This window comes from Thermobia domestica, chromosome 11, assembly GCF_964235325.1.
Source record: "Thermobia domestica chromosome 11, izTheDome1.hap1.1, whole genome shotgun sequence".
NCBI lineage: Eukaryota > Metazoa > Arthropoda > Insecta > Zygentoma > Lepismatidae > Thermobia > Thermobia domestica.
In genome coordinates this window covers 21,646,006-21,652,005 of record NC_137464.1, presented here as the reverse complement: position 1 = coordinate 21,652,005, position 6,000 = coordinate 21,646,006, and the positions used below count along the sequence as shown (strand labels likewise).

Below are 6,000 nucleotides of genomic sequence, written 5' to 3'. Positions count from 1 at the left end.
TGCCAGAAAAAATCTTCCTAATGTGCCTCTCTTCTGTGAAACATGATGATCTGCAAAAAACAATAGCATCAGAATATTTTGGAAAAAATCTCGGAAATAGTGAATTGCTTAAAACAGGTGTCCTCTGGCGGAAACAGAAGCGCGCAACAAAGTGTTCATTACGTACTTACATTCTTCAGGGTCATCTAGTACATTTATAATATCAATGCACGTCATGGCCAAATACAGTGCTATTTTAGAGTCAACTACAAATGTTCTATGGGGAGAGGCAATAGATCTTTCCAAGGTACAAGAACACACTGAAGTTATTTTACTTATGTTTGAAAATCATCGCTGAGATGTCAAAAAACTGCTTTCACCAACTTTCACATCTGGTACATGGGGTCCTCGGTTCTACCCCAGCTCGCGCCAAGTGAACTTTGTTTTGGATACACACCGTGTGCGTGCATTTTATCGGGGTTCTCCCGTTTTCTCCCACTTCCTTCATTCCACCATTTCATTCATTTCTTATCATCACCGTCTCCTTTAGCCTAGCCGGCATAAGCGTGGGACGTAAAACTTAAAGACTTCATTTCATTTGCTTTCACCAACTATAAACAGCTACAGAAGCCTCGGCTGTCGCTGTTGGGAGTGTAACAGAAATATTTCTTTCGCTTCCAGCGACTACTTGCACAGTAGAACGTTCATTTAGTACTTTAATGAGAGTAAAAACTTGGTTACGGTCTAGAACGGAGGAGGAAAGACTCAGTGGACTGTGTATATTGTGTCCACCGAAAACATGTGCTTGTAAAGAAGAATGTGTTCATAGAGCAAGCAATTACAAGATTCGCTAAGAAGGGTCCTCGTCTGCTAGAATTTCTGTTCAACGAACACTAGTGAATGAAACGTAGGCTTAGATTATTTGTGTTGCGTCTTTTTCCTGTTAATGCTATCCTAATATCTAATCTGTTGACTTTTATATAGATATATTTACTATATAGTGAATGAAGATATACTATGTGCTGAAATAATTAATCAGTTCGACATAAAGGATTACGTGCATGCGTCTTTTGATGTGATTGTGATTGTGTGAGAGTGGGATATATATACACAGGGTGTCCAATATACAATGCAATCCGGAGTTTGGGATAGTAGAACTTTTGAACCTGAAGCGTTACACAAATAATAGTTATACCAAAATGAAGCTTTGTTCATGGATATATTTTCAAACTAGGAAGCAATGATTGAAGTACACTAGGAACCGCACAATGTTACGAGATGTAACCGAAGGTGTAAATCAATTCTTTTTATATAAAACATGTAAATTGACTCATAACTCATATGTATGGATGTTCTGTCGTTAATTTTCAGTTTGTTTAGTTGGAGTAGCTTGTAAACTATGGAGCAGAAAAAAAGAATTTGTTATTTCCACCAATAACTAATCGTATAAGGCCTCTGTAAGAGGGAAATAGGGAAATCGTGGTTTTCATAAAGTAACACTCTGAATTGGCAACATTGCTAATGTTTTATCGCATCAAAAGGCGTGTTAAGGAAGTGTCTACATTACGCAATTCCTGAAAACAACGAAAAAGAAACAAAATACCATCATAAAAATTTTACTTAAATGCACCCAGCAATACTGGTACTATCATTAAACGATTTATCAGCTCTATAGCAATGCTTGAAGTGCATCTGTTTTGATTCGAACACTGGTTCACACATTTCACCATGTTGGCAGCACTTTACGAAAAGTAGAACTGTTAATGTTCTCAATGGCACTGCGAAGGATCGTTTCCAGGTCTTGAATAGTTCGAGAATTGTTTCTGTATACCTTTTGCTTTAACTAGCCCCATAGCAAGGGCGCCCATCAGGGGGACAAGGTGGGCGCTTGCCCCCTAGAGGAAATTGTACTTCGGAATATCGAATACCCAATAGAATTTTTAGAATAGTTACAGCAAAATTTGAAACTATATTTGAAATATCGCTTCTTAAGGCCCCCCTTGGAAACCACAACATGGGCGCCCTTGCCCCATAGGAATGAATAGCAGTGTTATACCGGGTGCATTTAAGTAAATGTTTTATCATGATAATTTCAAAGTTTCTTTTTCTTTGTATTCAGGAATTAGATAAGGTAGACAGGTTTTTAACACGCCTATTGATGCACTGAAGCATCAGGAATGTTGCCAATTCAGAGTGTTAATTTATGAAAACTACGATTCCCCTATTTCCCCCTTACAGACGCCTTATCCGATTTGTTATCGGTGAAAATAAAAAAAAAAATATTTTTTCTGCTCCATAGTTTACAAGCTACTCCAACTAAACAAAGTGAAAATTAACGACAGAACATCCATACGTATGAGTTATGAGTCGATTTACATGTTTTGTAAAGAAAAAATTATTTATACCTTCGGTTACATCTGGCAACACTGTGCGGTTCCTACTGTACTTAAATCGTTGCTTCCTAGTTTAAAAATATATGCATGAATAAAGCTTCATTTTGGTATAACCATTATTTGTGTATCGCTTCAGGCTCAAAAGTTCTACTATCCCATACTCCGGGTTGCATTATCTATTGGACACTGTGTGTATGTGTGTGTGTGCCTTGCCCCTCCTTGGAAAACATCCTGCGGGCGACCATGGTCTTACAACTTTTCTTTTAAATATAAATTTTCTTTCTTTAATATATTTTTTTTTTCTCGACGCATTTTTGGATTGTTTCAGATTATTATTATTATTATTATTATTATTATTATTATTATTATTATTATTATTATTATTATTATTATTATTATTATTATTATTATTACTAGACGCAAGAGATGGAAAACTAAAATTCGCAAAGAAAATTTGAAGTGCAGCTGATCTTTCTTACAACACCATTTTGAATTTGAGGGCAAAATGTTACAAATTTGCACCAAAATTGTAAAAAGTGATTATGATAAATCATACAAGAGATAAGAACATTCGCGATACATGACACAAGAAAGAAAGAAAGCCACAAAACTATTAAAACAAGAAGCTATATAATTATTGAGTCTGTAAAATTTAACGAAACAGTAATCTTGACGTTTAGAAAATTTTCAATGAAACAAAAAAAAAAAAAAAAAAAAAAAAAAAAAAACCACCTATATCCAGATAACTATTCAGTTATGAAAGTGAAAGAATCAAGTCATAAATAAAAGTGTCACTGAACAACATAACAAAAGACAGCATAACAAAAGAACTTTAGAACTGTTACTAGACAAGAGCGACCACTAGAAACGAAACATTTTACATTGCAAATGGGGTTTTGATGATAGCTGTGATGTTTCCAGACATAAACAGATCGGGCTCAAAGTGGGAGTAGTGACGAAAGTTTATGACATCTATTGTTCCTATACCATTGGATAATAGTGAAACGAGAAATAATGCATGGGAGATGGACGCTCATCATGATCCGTTTTTATAGGCCTATTTGTTTCCAGTGGTTTCATGGAAGTAGTAGTCAAGTAGAAGTATGCATGAAAAAACAGACAATATGACTTACATTATTCCTTGATATTGTCGATGGTTGGTTGGCAAAGTACCACATGCCATGACTTAGGCTAGTTTTAGACGGAAGCATTTATCGTAGCATTTCTCATAGCAAACATCGTATCATCGATATCCTACCGTGTAAAGTAGCAAATGCTATAGCATTTCCAATGCCATGGCATATTCTATGGCATTTCTTGTCGATAGATCCTGCTCTATTTTGTAGCATTTTCCCCAGCATTTCTGGTCCGATTGCAGCGCCGTGGTGTGTTAAAAAGAAGCGAAAGATTTTGTGCCAAATATCCATGCTCTTTGTTTTGTGTGGGAAATTGAATTGTAGTAAAGAAAAATGAGTTGGAATAGGGATGCTCTTTGTCCACATACTTCTTTGTGATTTTCGTTTTTTACTATGACCGGCGAGAACTGTTGTTGCAATTATTATAGCTTTAGCTACTTCACGCTTAATTTCGAAGCCATAATTGCGCTCTTCTCCAGTGATTTGTTTGCTAAGTCAGGACAGATGCTTATCAAAATGCTACCATTTAAAAGCACCATGTACTTTTAATGCCATAGAATATTATATGAAATTTTTGGCAGCACATCTGCTACGAGAAATGCTACGATAAATACTTCCGTCTAAAACTAGCCTTAAGTTCGTGAAATGTTCGAAATAAGGATGAAACTTATCTAAAGACCTCTTTAAGAATAGAATGGAACTCACTGTGACTGTGCCTAGGGCGCACCATCATAGACCCAAATGCGATTGTGAATGCGAATGCGAATTTCCCAGCATGTGTAAATAAATTGGTGTACCTATAGTTCCGACCTGCGAATTGCGAAAACCGACGAAAAGATGCGAATGCGAACGATCCCAACATGTTGGGATTGTTCGTCTGAATTCGTGCGAATGAAGAGTCGTCTGCAGAGGAATTGAGCGCTGCGTGAGAGAAGAAAGTTTGTTTTGCGTGAAAGCAGACAACGTTGTGAGGCGCGGAGTTTAAGTAAATAAATAAAAAATAAAAATAAAGATGGAAATACTGTAGATGCTTTAATAAATTATGTTTTTGAAAAGTTCCATTGTGGAACCAAGCTCATCAAGGTTACACAAACGATAAGTCGCGAACAAATTATGGGCAGATGTAGGCAAGGAACTTTGAGTGGAAGATATGTGTATTTTTTTTGTTTTGTTTTTAAGATATGAAGATTCAATTAATAAACGAACCGCAACCTTCTATTCAATGTATATTTCGGTTTTGTTCCTCAAATAATGATTTTACGAATACATGTAATTATTGACCGTATAACGAGAAACTACATAATTTATACGGTTTACCCAACATTGTTAGGGTCGTCAAGTCTAGGAGGCTTAGGTGGGCAGGTCATGTAGCTAGAATATAAGAAAGTAGAAACGCTTTCAAAGTCTTGACTGAAAGACCCATCGGAAAACGACCATTAGGAAGACCTAGGCGCAGATGGGAGGACAATATTAAGATGGATCTCGCAGAGATAAGAATACAAAGTAGAAACTGGATCCAATTAGCTAAGGATAGAAGTCAGTGAAGAGCTTTTGTGAACGCGGCATTGAACCTTCAAGTTCCATAGGCCATAGAGTTAGTTAGTTAGTTATGTAATTTTTACCAAATATGTTTGAAATAGCAAAGACGGGTTTCCTTACTCATGGAGAAAATTTTCTTAGAAATTAGGTTGATTCTGTAATCTCTAATTTTATTTAGTTAATTTATTTTAAAGTGAAAATATTAGCGGTTACCACGGAAGCATAATAATAACCAAAGCGACATTCACTTTATTTTGCACACAAAGGAAATTAATAGATATTACTGTTATTTAGGCTCTCAACCCTTTAAGGTATGAATTTTCAAGCAAAAATATTTCACATTGAAGCTTTGTAAGAAACATTCCAACTTGATTCGCATTCGCAAAACTTCGGATGTAGTAGAGGCACATGAATTCGCACATCGCAATCGCATTCGGAAGCAATAGAGGCAAGTGCAAGTGGAGAATACGGAACGAATCAAAGATATATTTGGTAAAGTGAAAGAAAAAAAAAATGACATTAGACGAAGCGCATTTCGTTCCTGGTTTCGTCTGATAGGCGGTCATTATTACTTGACATCCAGAATTCGATGACAGATAATTTTGTATAAGAAGAAATAAATGAGTTCGTGAAAAGTAAGTATACAAATAAGATATAGATTATAGTAGTTTTGAAAGTCCTTTTCATATCTTCACATTGCATTTGAATGATTCTAGGTTCATTGTTACCTAATCGTTTATTATATTTTTCGAATACAAACTTTGATGTTAGTTATTCCGATATACTTTGTCAGACGCAAATTATTTGGTGTAAGAAAGAAACTTTTAGAAAAAGAAGTCGGTTTGACGAAATTCAGAAAACGTGAATAAAAGATAATTCACTAAGTTTCATTTCTTCTACACCTTTTAATGGTGAATACTTCGTGCTCCAGACATCTAAGTGAGCTATGGCCT

General features: G+C 35.6%; 1 protein-coding gene across 1 annotated transcript in view; it reads left to right on the top strand.

The window, feature by feature from the left end:
- The first annotated feature begins 5,553 nt into the window (after window positions 1-5,553).
- LOC145663972 (uncharacterized) overlaps window positions 5,554-6,000 on the top strand; it is a 42,679-nt gene continuing 42,232 nt past the window's right edge. The window contains exon 1 of the mRNA XM_081730219.1: window positions 5,554-5,682. The gene's annotated coding sequence lies outside the window, so the exon portion shown is untranslated. The remainder of the gene's footprint in view (window positions 5,683-6,000) is intronic.